The sequence below is a fragment of the Octopus bimaculoides genome, chromosome 5, assembly GCF_046866305.1.
Source record: "Octopus bimaculoides isolate indiv1 chromosome 5, ASM4686630v1, whole genome shotgun sequence".
Classification (NCBI taxonomy): Eukaryota; Metazoa; Mollusca; class Cephalopoda; order Octopoda; family Octopodidae; genus Octopus; species Octopus bimaculoides.
Genome location: NC_142932.1, coordinates 105018782 through 105035626, shown reverse-complemented (window position 1 = coordinate 105035626; position 16845 = coordinate 105018782). Strand labels below are relative to the sequence as shown.

Sequence of the window (16845 nt, the reverse complement as noted above, 5' to 3'; positions counted from 1 at the left end):
ACAGTATTTTTCTTCTTTTCTTGCTTTATTTCCATCAGCAAGTTTTAGCCTCTTCTCTTGTCTTTCTAAAATCCTGCCAACTTGTAGCATCTAGTGCAACCAATTGCCAGCAATATCCTTCTACCATTCAATGGTTGTGTAAAAAAGAAATCGGATCTCTTTTGCACACATGCTTAACATAAAGATAGTATCACACTTCTGTGTTCTTACTGGAGAGCAACATGTATAATACTGAGAGACAGTTATATATCATCGTCTTTATGCCTGTTTTTTTTTCATGCTGGCCTAGAATGGACAGTTCTTTCTGGGGCAGCATGCATACATGATACTATTCATATATCTGATGATCTTATTGATTACATTCAAAGCTGATAACAAATTAGGACTGAAAATCCAGCAGAAAAAAAAAAAATTACTCATTGTTTTTTATTGTTGACAAACATATCTTGCATTCTTTGTCATGCACAAACAAACACTACTATGGAAATATTTAAATTTACAATAAAAAAAAGATACATTCATATGTCACTATGGGAAAACAAGTGTAATGATAGCAAAGAACTATTAAAATATAAAACAGAAAAATAAGTACATCTGTCCTCTCACAGATCTCCAGTCTACTCCATTAATGTTTACATCTGGTTTTAGTGACATTAAATAAATGAAAGATAAATACTTTCTCTTCCCTTGAATATTTTTGTTTTTTATTTCCCATTGCTTAGTCACAGGAAAGACGTTTACCCTTGACCTTTGCAGAGTTTTAGAAACTGGTGGAAGGGGAACGAGTGGAAAAATCATAACTCATCACAATGTCTGTCTAGAAGATTTCCACAGTTTCCTTTTGTCCAGCGTTATTTACAAGGCTTGAGTCAACCTAAAAATATGGTACATGACACTTGTTCCGAGGTACCCCTAGGACTACCTGATTATAAAACACATAACCAGTAACTTTCTCTTTTCTGAGGAGCTGTAATCCAACATATTAGTTGTACATTGTTGCTATTGTTTACAACCAAAGGTTACAAGCAGAATACATTTGTCAACAACAAAAACACACAATTTTACTCTGCTGGATATGCAGTGTTAATTTATTAGTAAATATGAATGTAAGGCATAGGAGTGGCTGTGTGGTAAGTAGCTTGCTTACCAACCACATGGTTCCAGGTTCAGTCCCACTGCATGACACCTTGGGCAAGTGTCTTCTACTATAGCCTCGGGCCGACTAAACCCTTGTGAGTGGATTTGGTAGACGGAAACTGAAAGAAGCCCGTCGTATATATATATATATATATATATATATATATATATATATATATATGTATGTGTGTGTGTATGTTTGTGTGTCTGTGTTTGTCCCCCCAACATCGCTTGACAACCGATGCTAGTATGTTTACGTCCCCGTAACTTAGCGGTTCGGTAAAAGAGACCGATAGAATAAGTACTAGGCTTACAAAGAATAAGTCCTGGGGGTCGATTTGCTCGACTAAAGGTGGTGCTCCAGCATGGCCACAGTCAAATGACTGAAACAAGTAAAAGAGAGTAAAAGAGAGAGTAAGCAATAAAATTATTAAATATATGAAAGGTTTTATGTATGCATAAGAAATAGATCTATTCATTTAGACATACAAATATTAACTCATGCTAATGAAGGGGCCTCTACATTGTTGCTAGAGATAGCTACAAGTTCATGCAGCAAACCTGCCCAACCATGGAAAAACATGATGACAATGAAATGAAGATTACAAGAAAGAGAACCCAATTATATCCAAAGACCTAGTCTTCAGTAACAAACTGTTACTAGTTTTACAAAACATGGAGATGAAAGAGAAAGATAGGCTCAGAGGAATTTGAATTCAGAATATAGAAGGACAATGAGGGTTGATATTTATATTGGTGAAGAGAGATAAGGTTAGATAAAGTGGGGGAAAGAAGAGAAAAAAAGCTGGAGCAGCCATGAATTACCTCTTCAATTTGAAAAATTCAGAAAAGAAAAAATGAAAAATAGCGTGATCGTTACCAACATCGCCTTCCCGGCACTTGTGCCAGTGGCACGTGAAAAGACATTCGAGCAAGATCATTGCCAGTGCCAATGGACTGGCTCCTGTGCAGGTGGCACGTAAAATACACCATTTCGAGTGTGGCCATTGCCAGTACCGCCTGACTGGCCATCATGCCGGTGGCACGTAAAAGCACCTACTACACTCTCGGAGTGGTTGGCGTTAGGAAGGGCATCCAACTGTAGAAACCCTGCCAAATCAGATTGGAGCCTGGTGTAGCCATCTGGTCCACCAGTCCCCAGCAAAGTTTATTGGAAAACATAGGCGTAGGAGTGGCTGTGTGGTAAGTAGCTTGCTTACCAACCACATGGTCCCGGGTTCAGTCCCACTGCGTGGCATCTTGGGCAAGTGTCTTCTACTATAGCCTCGGGCCGACCAAAGCCTTGTGAGTGGATTTGGTAGACGGAAACTGAAAGAAGCCTGTCGTATATATGTATATATATATGTATGTGTGTATGTGATTGTAAGTCTGTGTTTGTCCCCCCCAACATCGCTTGACAAACAATGCTGGTGTGTTTATGTCCCCGTAACTTAGCGGTTCGGCAAAAAAGACTGATAGAATAAGTACTAGGCTTCCAAAGAATAAGTCCTGGGGTCAATTTGCTCAACTAAAGGCGGTGCTCCAGCATGGCCACAGTCAAAAGCCTGAAACAAGTAAAAGAGTAAAAGAGTAAAGAGTAAACAAATAAAGTTTCATTAGAAATATCAGAACACTGCCACGTGGGATCCATTGGTTGCATGTAACACATCTGGACGATACAATACAATAAAGGATGACCTCAGAATGCTGAACCCTTCAGACAAGATGACAAAGGACTGAGCTGTCTGATGCTTTGCTGTACTCAAGAAAACCCGTACTCCACAGCAGAACTGTTAAGGCCACTCCCACTGGTAAAGAGGATTGACCTGCAAGAGTCTTGTGCCAGTACCATGCAAAAAGTGCCAGTGCCACATAAAAGTGCTCGTGTGATGCCACGTAAAAGCACCCAGCAGACTCTGTAAAGTGGTTGGTGTTACGAAGGGTATCCAGCTGCAGGAACCATGCCCAATCAGACTGGAGTCTGGTGCAGCTCCCCAGCTTGCCAGCCCTGGTCAAACCATCCAATTCACGTCAGCATGGATAAAGGATGTTAAATGACGATGATGATGATGATGAAATTGTGCAAGATATAAAGATAATGTATGAACACCCAGTACATACCTCCAATAACATTATTTCAACAATATATACCCCTCCAGTAACATCACTTCAACAGTATACACCTCCAGTCAGATTGTTGGCACTCTGTCGCTTACAACGTCAAGGGTTCCAGTTGATCCGATCAATGGACCAGCCTGCTCGTGAAATTAACGTGCAAGTGGCTGAGCACTCCACAGACACGTGTACCCTTAACGTAGTTCTCGGGGATATTCAGCGTGACACAGTGTAACAAGGCTGACCCTTTGAATTACAGGCACAACAGAAACAGGAAGAAAGAGTGAGAGAAAGTTGTGGTGAAAGAGTACAGCAGGGTTCGCCACCATCCCCTTCCGGAGCCTCGTGGAGCTTTAGGTGTTTTCGCTCAATAAACACTCACAACGCCCGGTCTGGGAATCGAAACCGCGATCCTATGACCGCGATCCTATGACCGCGATCCTATGACCGCGAGTCCGCTTCCCTAACCACTGGGCCATTGCGCCTCCACTCCAGTCAGATTATGTCAGCAATATAATACCAACTTAGAAGATAGTAGATCAAGAAGCACGCAAAGATTGCAATGGATGGACAATATCACAAGGTGGTTGAACAAGAGTGGTAAGGCAGCTGAAGAACTTGTGCTTAATCAGAAGTCTTTCATTGTAATGCCATCAATACGCTGCAGGCATATGATATATAATGATGATGGCACACACCCACTAACAACATAAACTCCCAAATAACAACAATAATATACACCTCTAGTAACATAATTTATCATCAATATCTTTCTCCAGTCACATAATTCAGCAATATATCCTTTGTTATCCTTTCCAATTAAACCATTTTACAATATTTTCCTTCAGACACATTTTTCTCTTTTCACTTAGTTTGTTAATATTCTTCTCTTGGCACATGAGTCTTCATTGTCATCATCCTCACCACCTCCACCAAAATGATCCACAACTAATGATAACAATATGACCATCACTCACAACCACAGAAATACTCACTAACATTTGAACTCGTGGATAACACTTAACACACACACACACACACACACACACACAAAACTTGATAAAAGCAGACATAAAAACAACACTTACAAAGTAGCTTGCATCCTGTTACACCTCTTGATGCTCCAGGTAAAGTATATGAAAATATCATACCACCACTTCTAGCTTTCCACTATCCATATATGGCTCACAAACTCATCTATCTAACCATTAGACTACTCTTAAATTTCAACAAGTGACCTCTATATGAAATAAAAAAAAAAATTTTTTTAAACCACTTACAACACTATAAACAACATCACGAAAGCTTTAAATTTGTTCCCTAGGAATCACTCATCAAAATATATGATCCAAATAAATTGGAGATATTTCGGAAATATTTTGATGATAGTAAGTCAAATTACAGTCACACAGGATACCAATCCTCCATCTATACATGTCATTTACCAACATATCCTCTTAGATCTAATGTTTCTTGTGCATCTAGTTGTTTTCTCCACAGAAAACATCCTTAATTTTGCCAAATTGTGTATCTTGACATCCTGTGTAGATGGTGACATCACAAACTCATTTCCTCATACCATACAAAGCATAAGATCATCATCATCATCATTTAACGTCCGCTTTCCATGCTAGCATTGGACGATTTGACTGAGGACTGGTGAACCAGATGGCTACACCAAGCTCCAATCTGATTTGGCAGTTTCTACAGCTGGATGCCCTTCCTAACGCCAACCACTCCAAGAGTGTAGTGGGTGCTTTTACATGCCACCAGCACAAAGGCCAGTCTGGCGGTACTGGCAACGGCCACGCTCAAAATGGTGTATTTTACGTGCCACCTGCACAGGAGCCAGTCCAGCAGCAATGGCAACGATCTCGCTCAAATGTCTTTACACATGCCACCGACACAAGTGCCAGGATGGCGACACTGGGTACAGGTGCCATTACGATTTCGCTTTCGATTGCCCCAACAGGTCAAACAAGTGACACAATAATACTAAAGGTGCAAGCATGATTCTAGTTTCAATCCCACTGTGTAGTACCTTGAGCAAGTCTCTTTTACTATAGCGCCAGGCCAACCAAAACCTTGTGAATAGATTTGGTAGACGGAAACTGAAAGAAGCCCATCCTATACATGTACGTGTGTGTGTGTGTGTGTGTGTGTGTGTGTGTGCGTGTGTCCGTCACCACCATGTGACAACCAGTGTCAGTTTGTTTATATCCCTGTAACTTAGCATTTTGGCAAAAAGAGACTAACAGAATAAATACTAGGCTTAAAATATATATAAGTATTGGGGCCAATTTGGCTAAGTCATTAAAAGCAGTCTCCCAGTATAGCTGCAGTCTAAAGACTGAAACAAGTAGAAAAAAGACAAAGGAAAAAAATATAAAGATAGTTACATGCAACACTGAAGAATCTAACATTATACAACATTACATTCTGAAAACAGGACCAATCACCCAATCAAGCAAAAAAAAAACAAAAAAAACAATCAAATTTCCTTCAACTCACATCCTGTCTATCTTAAAGAGAGAAAATATACCAGACAACCAGGAAAAAGGGAAAAAACAGGACAGTCAGAGTGGAAATGCTTTTGACCACAGATCTGCTCAGAAAGCGCTGATCAGGAGCTAAACAGCAAAAGCAAACAACAATTAAAACACTAGATATTGTGTGCAACACATTAAAACCATTTACACAGAACAACAAGACACAATGTCTACCTACACATGACACAATATCTAAAGTGTGACAAAGGCGGTGAGCTAGCAGAATCATTACTGCACCAGGTAAAATGCTGAGAGGCATTATGCTTTGTGTTCAAATTCTGCCATGGTTGACTTAGCTTTACATCCTTTCGGGGTTGATAAAATAAGTACTAATTGGGCACTGGGATTGTTGCAATCGATTTACCCTTCCCCCCAAATTGCTGGCCTTGTGCCAAAATGTGAAACCAATATCTAAAGTATTCTTTTATTTGTTTCAATCATTTGACTGTAGCCATGCTGGAGCAAGGCCTTTAGTCAAACAAATCAACCTCACGACTTATTCTTTGTAAGACTAGTACTTATTCTATTAGTCTCTTTTGCCAAACCGCTAAGATATAGGGACGTAAATGCACCAACATCAATTGTCAAGTGATGGTGGGCGACAAACACACACACACAAACACACACACACACACACACACACACACACACACATTAATTTAATGTATAAATTACCTATAAATTTTTATAGCATGCTGACTACCTGATAAAATCATTAACATGATTTTTATCCTTATATTCTATAATTAATTAATACAACAGGCTTTTTTCAGTTTCTGTCTACCAAATCCACTCACAAGGCTTCAGTCAGCCTGAGGCTATAGTAAAAGATACTTACCCAAGGTGCCATGCAGTGGGACTGAACCCAGAAACATGGTCGGTAAGCAAGCTACTTACCACACAGCCACGCTTATGGCAATAAATAAAGAGTATACAAGCAATTACTGAGTGTAGAGACAGCAGTGTGCTTAAGAACTCTGGGTTTAATTCTTAGGTCAATGCAAGGCTATCTTTTAGTTGTTTTAGTTATTGGACTGTGGTCATATTGGGGCAATGCCAAATTGACATTAGGACTTATTTTCAAGTCAAAAAGTACCAATATTGTCATGTGGTGGCTGATGACAAATACACACACACACAGACACACACACATGATGCGCTTCTACACAGCTTTTGTCTGCCACCTACCAAATTCACTCACAAAGTATTGATCGGCCCAGGGTTAATTGATCGACCTTCCTGCCCTGTTTAGTCCATTGAGAATGGACTAAACAGAACAGGAAGAAACGCATGGGATGGAGAGTCGCTGAAGAGGTAACAGGACATGTGACAAAAGATTTCAAACAAAGGATACTAAAAGAATAATAATAATAATAATAATAATAATAATAAAGCTGAAGTGAAGAATGAGTATATAGTGCATGTGGTTAATTGGAAGGAAGGAAGGAAGGAAGGAAGGAAGGAAGGAAGGAAGGAAGGAAGGAAGGAAGGGAGGGAGGGAGGGAGGGAGGGAGGGAGGGAGGGAGGGAGGGAGGGAGGGAGGGAGGGAGGGAGGGAGGGAGGGAGGGAGGAAGGAAAGTGACCCTCCCCAAAAATAATATCTGTTTCAATACACGATTTCACATCAGAAATCTTGCAAAACAAATACAAACTTAATGATTTCATACATTTGTAACCTTTACGTAGGAATTCATTCACTACCACTTTGGGAATTATGAGGAAGTTTGTTTTGCCAATGAGACCAGAATAATACTGAAACATGTCCAGAATTACCTCCCTCATCATGCTTGCCAAAAATTAAAAAAAACATTAGCAACTGGTTAATATCCTTTTTCCCCATAACACTTATCTTTAATTAGCTTCTTGATGCTCTAGGCATTTATCCTTTTGATAACAACCCACCAGAGGTTACTCCTGCTTCTATGGTACAGGCTTCCTATTTCAAAGAGATCTAAATTTAAACCTCCCACCAAAATTTCATGTTCATTTATGTTCCAAACCCCAGCTTAATAATGATATAGGAGAATTTACGAAAAAAACAACAGACGAAGACAGGTGGTGTAAACAACAAATGGATGTATTAGTATAACGCTCGGGAATAGAGAAAGTCTTTAACGTTTCGAGCCTTTGCTCTTCAACTGAAAGGAACACAGAAAGAAACAAGGAGAGAAACAAGGAGAGATAAAAAAATATAAATGTAGTGGTCAGCGATCTATCATGGCGAATGCCAGATAAGGATCACACAGGAGAGCTAAGAAAAAGGGGAGATAACAAAGAAGTAGTGATCCCAAAACGAAGGTGCGTGTGTGTGAGAGAATGCTGGTGATCTTAACGTTGCTAAGTTCTTCATTCCTTTTAAAATTAATTAAAACAAAAGCAGTGGATTTCAACAGAAATTTGGTAATAAAAAACAAAACAGTCAAATGCTTATCCTCTGTGCTGGGTCACCAATAAATCTCCAGTTATTTTCACTTGATAACCCTAAGTCCACATGGATTGAATAGAATTATAATCAAAAGCATTCCAACCATGACCATCACATCTGTTAGATATTGTGGAATCTGGACTACATAATCCTATGTGTCTAGCTGGTAGAATCATTAGCATGCTGGACAAAATGCTTAGCAGTATTTTTTATGGCTTTATGTTCTGAGTTCAAATCCTACCAAGACCAACTTTGCATCACATCGTTTCAAATTCAATTAAAGTACCAGTGTACCAGCCGAAGACCAGTCAACACGATCGAATAACCCCTTTCCCTGGAATTGCCTGCCTCGTACCAAATTTCATTTTCATGCTTTTTTATTTATTTTTCATATTTTTTGTAGTCAGTAAGGTGTGATTTGAGAGCAATTTGCCTACTACTTTTAGCTGATCAAGAATGAAGGCCTCATCACTGCCAATCTTGATTTATCTGCATTGATTATAACTATGCCTGTTATGTCCTTGATTATAATTACTACCAAACTGCTAAAAATGAAACCTTAAGCAAAATACCTAATTAGATGAAAAATATGCTTACTCTCATTCATCAGTATACAGGGTACATCTGATTATTACACTTACAGGACAAACACTGCCAAACAATTTATAAACAGAATGTGTACTATTACTGGCTTAATTCAAATATTACATAATTAACATGCTTAATCTGTGGCTCATGCTCAAGCATGTGATTCATTGTCACCATGCTACAAGTCTGTTAAAATAGGGTTAAGTGTGTCTGACTGATGACAACAATTTTTAGTTATTGCAACAGCTTTTCTTTCGTTTTTTTACTTGTTTCAGTAATTTCACTGCAACCATGCTGGAGCACAACCCTAAATGGTTTAAGTCAACAGAATTGACCCCAGGACTTATTCTTTGTAAGCCAAGTACTTATTCTTTCGGTCTCTTTAGCCAAACTGTTAAGTTATGGGGATATAAACATATCAACATCAGCTGTCAAGCAATAGTGGAGGGACAAATACAGGCACACAGACACACATACATAAATATATATATATATATATATTTATATACTGAGGGTGATAAATTGAATTAACATCAATTTAATTAACATCAATTTAAAACCAGTGACCTAGCATATAAAAAAATTCAGAAAAATTGTATTACATGCATATAAGAAGGGATGACCACTAAGTGGACATCTGATATGCTAGAAAAAGATCATCTACGATCTAACCACGAAGAAAAGAATGTTCTCCAGAAAAAATTGTTCTGGTGTTTTGCTGAATTTTTTCTGGAGAACATTTTTTTCTTTGTGGTTAGATTGTAGATGATCTTTTTCTAGCATATCGGATGTCAACTTAGTGGTCATCCCTTCTTATACGCATGTGTGCGAGTGTATATATATATATATGTATATATATATATATATATATATATATATATATATATATATATATATATATATATATATATATATATATTTAGTGAAGGCGCATGGCTCAGTGGTTAGGGCGTCGAGCTTACGATCGTGAGGTTGTGAGTTCGATTCCCGGACCGGGTTGCGTGTTGTGTTCATGAGCAAGACACTTTATTCCACGTGGCTCCAGTTCACTCAGCTGTAGAAATGAGTTGCCTTTCCCTTGGATAACACCAGTGGCGTGGAGAGAGGAGGCCGGTATGCATGGGTGACTGCTGGTCTTCCATAAACAACCTTGCCCGGACTTGTACCTCGGAGGGTAACTTTCTAGGTGCAATCCCATGTAAGTCATGATTGAAGGGGGTCTCAGTGTGTGTGTATATATATATATATATATACACACACAGTTTCCATATACACACTTTCCATCTACCAAATCCACTCACAAGGCTTTGGTCGGTCTGAGGCTATAGAAGAAGACACTTGCCCAAGGTGCCACACAGTAGGACTGAGCCCGGAACCATGCGGTTGGAAAGCAAGCTTCTTATCACACAGCCAGACCTGTAATGTACTCATTCAGTCTCAAGATTTAACAATACAATTTCCCCCATGAGCCAATGTGGGAGTCTCTACACAGTCACCAATTCTCCAAAAATTAGCAGCCATATGTAAATTTATTCATAAAAAAAAAAGAGAGAAGGAAACAGCAACTTCCTAGATAATGTACATTGTGTGTCTGCGTGTGACATATAGTCCTAGATATACAAAAATACAGACAGGGATAGTCATGCATGGAATGTCTCTTATAAGTTTGTTCTACCAGCAATGACTTGGAAATTTAAACTTTCTTTTTCCTTTTACTTCTTTCAGTGACATGACTCACCACTGAGTCACTCATATGTTTCAATTAATAATTTTATGCTCTAGTTGCATGACTCAATTAAAAATACTTCTAATTTGCATACACTACATAAGTATAGTGTGTGTGTGTGGGTGTGTTCACGTGTGTGTGTGTGTGTTCATGTGCAAGCGTGTTTGTTAGAAAATTAAGATAAACACTAGTACAAAAATTTTAATTACTACATATGTTTCGCCAATGCAGTTATTTAGAGCTCAGCATTTGGATGCTCCAAGTGCATTTGGATACTTGACCACAATGGGTCATCAGAGTAACACTTTATAGCATTCTGTTACAGAGATCTAATGAAACATATACATAGGAACTAAAATATTTATACTGATGTCAATCTTAATTTTCCATTATAGATGCTTTGTAGATCATAACTAGTAAAGTAACACTGCTAAGTATAGTCGTAGACTAACCACTGTACTGGAAACTGACTGGATAATGATAATCTATGTGGAGCGCTAACTCATAAAGTATTAGTCATACATCTAAATGTACACATTTAAATTTAACATCTGTTTTCCATGCTGGCATGGATTGGACAGTTTGACAGGAGCTGGCAAGCGAATGGACTGCACCAAGTTCCACTGTCTGTTTTGGCATTGTTTCTACAGCTGGATGCCCTTCCTAATGCCAATCCATTTTTACAGTATACATTGAAACTGAAAGTTTGGTTAATATTCTTACAAAATACTCAGATATATTAATAATATCGTCATGTATTTTTAGAATTTCTTTTTAAAATCACTCATTAAAAAACGGTTTTTAAATTTATCCTGAATTCAGTTAAATCAAATACAAATTTGATTATACATTCATTAATTCATTCACTGTGGTCAAGTTTTAACTGGCAATGTTCTGCTCATGTTTCAATTATTTACGTGTCTAACCCGCTTTAGCATTCAGGTTAATTTATCAAATACAAAGCTTATTTATTCACATTTTTAAAAACTGATCATATATTGTCTTGTAGCTTTAAGATTTTGAAGATATGATTATTTTAAGAATGACATATTTAGGCAGATGTGAATGGCTGGATCTGGCCAGGTTCAACTTAAAACATGTAGAATATTTGGGCTTGATATGGCCGGTTTAAAAGCTAAAGGACTAAATTGCATTCAACAACTGTTTCATTAAGATAAACACTACCAAATGTGTAATTACATAAGTGTCAGTTTGAATGCTAAAGGGTTAAAAGACTTGATGTTTTTTTTTTTCCTCCTGCTCTAATTAACCCTTTTGTTATCATATTTGTTGAAGTACACAGTCGTTGTTTCAATTAATCTTGAAAATAATGAAAAGATTCATAAAATGACTATATTATTGTTGTTAAACTGGTGTTTGGAATGTATACTAACATACACACACACAAATACACGAACATATACACATACAACATGCACGCACACACACAACATGCACACACATGCACTGCATTTATCACTGCAGGAAATATCTACAAATAGTAGTTAAGCTTCCCTCAAACCACAACCTTCCATCTTTAAAAAAAACAAAAACAGAAAATATAATCCTTGATACAATGTCTGAATAAAAGATAGAAAGGGCTAAAATACCTTTGATCAATAGGTCTAATGAGCCAAGGCTGACCAGGGGCTAAATCAGTATTTTCCAGTCAAGATTTCTTCGAACCCTAGGGTTCCACAAAAGGTTGCTAGGCATTCTGCAAGATATAAAAATACATATATGTGACATTTAGTATATTATTATATATGCACAGCATATTTGCTATGGTTAAGAGGTTAGAAAATCATGGCATATTTTTGTTTTTTAAAATAATATCTCTGTTATCAGATTTTTAAAATAATATCTGTTATCAGAACAAGACATTTGAGTGTGGTTGTTTATATGCTGACAATATGGCATGGTTATAGTGATAGTAAGTTTTGGCACTGGTAGCTTACACACACATACACATGCACAAAAATATAAACACGTTCTTTTCTACTCTATGCACAAGGCCCGAAATTTTGGGGGAGGGAGCCAGTCAATTAGATCGATCCCCAGTATGCAACTGGTACTTAATTTATCAACGCTGAAAGGATGAAAGGCAAAGTTGACTTTGGCGGAATTTGAACTCAGAATATAAAGACAGACGAAATACCGCTAAGCATTTTGCCCGGCGTGCTAACGTTTCTTATTTCTTTACTGCCCACATGGGGCTAACCATAGAGGGGACAAACAAGGACAGACAAAAGGATTAAGTCAATTACATGGACCCCAATGCGTAACTGGTACTTAATTTATCGACCCCGAAAGGATGAAAGGCAAAGTCGACCCCAGCAGAATTTGAACTCAGAACGTAAAGACAGACAAAATACTGCCAAGCATTTTGCCCGGCGTGCTAACATTTCTGCCAGCTCACCACCTTAATGTACACGTGTTAGTGAGAGAAGAAGACAAAGAGAGACATTACACTCTCTCTCTCTCTTTCTCACACTCACACACACACACACACACACACACACACACACACACACACACACACACACACACACACACATATATATATAGGAGTTCGGAAAAGGGACCAATAGAATAAGTACTAGGCCTACAAAGAATATGTCCTGGGGTCAAGTTGTTCGACTAAAAGTGATGCTCCAGGATGGCCACAGTCAAATTGACTGAAACAAGTAAAAGAATATATGCGTGTGTGTGTGTGTGTGTGTGTGTGTGTATATATATATATATACACACACACACACACACACACACACACACATACATACATACAGACATAACCAGCTGCTGACAGAGAGAATGTGGAGAGGAGAGAAAGATGAAGAGAGAAGAATCAAAGAATCTGATGTGGAATAAGTCAGTGTTGAATCAACAAAACCAAATACATAGTGGTGCCAAAACAGCTATGCCGAAATGTCTCGTACCCATCAGTAGACATAGATGGAAAGTGATTGAGTGAATAAAGCATACAACTACCTATCATCTAATAGATTATGTTGCTGCTGTATTGTTATTGTTTAGCAAGCCTTAGTTGAGAGACCAAATACTCCAGCCGCAACCATACCATCTTTTTGGGGGGATGTTTAGGATCATATTATCCAATGTTTTCCTCTTCTTTTTTTACAAAAAAAAAAAAAAAGCTGTAGAGCAGTGGATCTTAACTGGGGTCCACATAAGACTTTCGAGGGTCCGTACAAGCAAAATACCAAATTGGGTTCACAGGAGTGGCTGTGTGGTAAGTAGCTTGCTTACCAGCCATTTGGTTCCAGGTTCATTCCATTGCGTGACACCACACCTTGGGAATGTGTCTTCTACTATAGCCTTGGGCCGACCAAAGCTTGTGAGTGGAATTGGTAGACGGAAACTGAAAGAAGTCTGTCATATATATGTATATATATATATATATATATATATGTGTGTGTGTGTGTGTCTGTCCCAACCAACATCGCTTGACAACCGATGGTGGTGTGTTTACGTCCCTGTAACTTAGCTGTTCAGAAAAAGAGACCGATAGAATAAGTACTAGGCTTACAGAGAATAAGTCCTAGGGTCAATCTGCTCAACTAAAGGTGGTGCTCCAGCATGGCCGCAGTCAAATGACTGAAACAAGTAAAAGAGAGTAAAAATAGTAATACTGTTTTATGAGTCCATGAAAACTTTTGCTCAGATGTATTTTTGCAAGAAACAATTAGATTTCTTTCTCTAACATTTTACGTAGTTGAACTTACAACAGTTAATGTGTGAAAAACAAAACATGAAGTTTGAAAGAACTTTCTATTAAACTAGTTTTTAAGCATTAATTGGAAATGGAGTTCTAGAGTAGAAAGGGGTCTATAGGTGAAAAAAAAAATGAGAACCACTGCAGTAGGGTTTGAACTGAAAGAGTTTTGGTTGCTATTTCTAATAAGTCAGGTGACCATGTAGAGACTTGTAAGCATGTAATGGATAATGTTTAAACATCAGCAACAGATGTTTTGCTTGGTCTCTGGGAAAGACAACTACTAGCTCTTTCTAGGTATGATAGTCTATCTATAGGAAGATATTGAACCACTTAATGCCACAGAATCTGTATGAAACACTAAGAACTATTTATTTATTGCCAGCATTATACAGTAAGAGATGTGTAATATAAATTACTTCTATCTCTACAAACAGAGTGACAGCTGGTATGAGCTCAAGTTTCATTCATACAGTGAAGCAAATGAGAAATCTCTCTGTGATTGGCTGTAGATGCCAGACCAGCAGAAACATTTCCAGGTTATTTGGTATCTATTCTACCCTATAGGCTAGAATGGAAAAGTGAACATTACAATGATGATGATGATGATGAAAATACTAGAGTAGATTGTCAACTAAATCCCACTCCAGCAAAAATTTGGCTTCGTGCTTAATCAAAGAAGATAAAACTGAAAAATTGTACTCATATAAGAAAGTTTATAGCTGATTGATTAATGGATTCATAATATTGTAGGTACAGGAGTGGCTGTGTGGTAAGTAGCTTGCTTACCAACCACATGGTTCCGGGTTCATTCCCACTGCGTGACACCTTGGGCAAGTGTCTTCTACTATAGCCTCGGGCCAACCAAAGCCTTGTGAGTAGATTTGGTAGACAGAAACTGAAAGAAGCCCGTCGTGTATATATATATATATATGTATATATATATATGTATGTATGTATGTTTGTGTGTCTGTGTGTCTGTGTGTCCCCAACATCGCTTGACAACTGATGCTGGCGTGTTTAGGTCCCCGTAACTTAGCGGTTCGGCAAAAGAGACCAATAGAATAAGTACTAGGCATCCAAAGAATAAGTCCTGGGGTCGATTTGCTCGACTAAAGGTGGTGCTCCAGCATGGCCGCAGTCAAATGACTGAAACAAGTAAAAGAGTAAAAGAGAATACATGCACAGAAACATATTTCTCCACCCACAAAAGCCCACTTTAACCCTTAGCATTCAAATTACTCTATCAAATGTAATGTTTATTAATTCACATTGTTTTGAATTAATCATGCATTGTCTCACAGCCTCAAGATTTCAATGATGTGGTTGTTTATTTTTAGACTGATATTGTAGGGTAGGTGTGAGAGGCTAGATCTGGCTGGTTTGAACATAAAGCAAGTAGAATATTTGGGCCAAATATGGCTGATTTGAATACTGTACGGTTAAAATATATTCCAATAAATGCATGATGAAACACTAAATTTGCATTTTTCCATAAAATATACTTGGAAAATAGGGATGCATTTTATGTGAGAGTGCACAATGGTAAATACCATATCTTCTATATAAATAAAAAAAGACGTTAAAAAATCTAATCATAAGATTGAAGAATTAGAAAGTAGTATGTTCAATAATTTAATTTCAATAAACTAAAACTGCTCAGTTCATGATCAGGCTTTTTTGTTTGTTTTTTTTAAGCTAAACACTTAACAAGTTTAATTTCTATTTCTATAGTTTTTGATTCATTTTTCATTTAGTATTTCAGGTTTATTAGAGACAAAATAATAAATAAATATGAAAAAGGAAAGGATCATCTCCAAGGAGAGAATACTGCATTGGTCTGCATTGACTAAAGACAATTAATGAACATCATTATGAGACTCACTCACTAATCACATGGTGGGTTCTGGCAGACAGCTAAAACAAGGGAGATAATCATTTCTTTACAATACTTGGTGGGATTAAAAGTTTGAATTTGAAATTAAGGAATAAGGAAAACGTTACAGAGAATGCACATCTTTTTTTCTTTTCTTTCATTTTTTACTTATTTCAGTCACTGAACTATGGCCATGCTGGATCACCGCGTCAAATAGATTATGTCCAGTTCCATTTTTTGAATTTTTGCTCTTTAAGTTTGGTTCTTTTTCTATTAGTTTCTTTTTGCAAAACCACTAAGTTACAGGGATGTAAAGAAGCAAACACCAGTTTTCAAGCAGTTGGGGAGGGAAAGACACAAAAACAGATACAGTAATCCCTTGACTATCGTGGGAGTTACATTCCAAAATGCCCCATGATAGGTGAAAACCCGCAAAGTAGAAACAGTACAGTACTGTATTTTTTTTTTATTATTTATATATAGAGTATGACAGAGTATGAATTACTATTTTTCTATCTTTTATTTATTTCTGTCATTGGACTATGGCCATACTGGGGCACCACCTTGATTAAATTAATAAGTCTGCTTCTGATTTATTTAGTCCCTTTTTTTCTTTTTTAACTGCTAAGTTACAGGGACGTAAGCAAACACTGGTTGTCAAAAGGTGTGGAGTAGAACAGACACACATAAACACAC

At 37.6% G+C, this 16845-nt stretch overlaps 1 protein-coding gene across 15 annotated transcripts in view; it reads right to left on the bottom strand.

Moving 5' to 3' along the window:
• The window catches only part of LOC106870742 (arf-GAP with Rho-GAP domain, ANK repeat and PH domain-containing protein 2), a 285612-nt gene that overhangs the window by 189536 nt on the left and 79231 nt on the right, over positions 1-16845 (bottom strand). For all 15 annotated transcript variants that reach the window (XM_089352850.1, XM_089352854.1, XM_089352845.1 and 12 more), the window contains one exon: positions 12151-12257. The gene's annotated coding sequence lies outside the window, so the exon portion shown is untranslated. The remainder of the gene's footprint in view (positions 1-12150; positions 12258-16845) is intronic.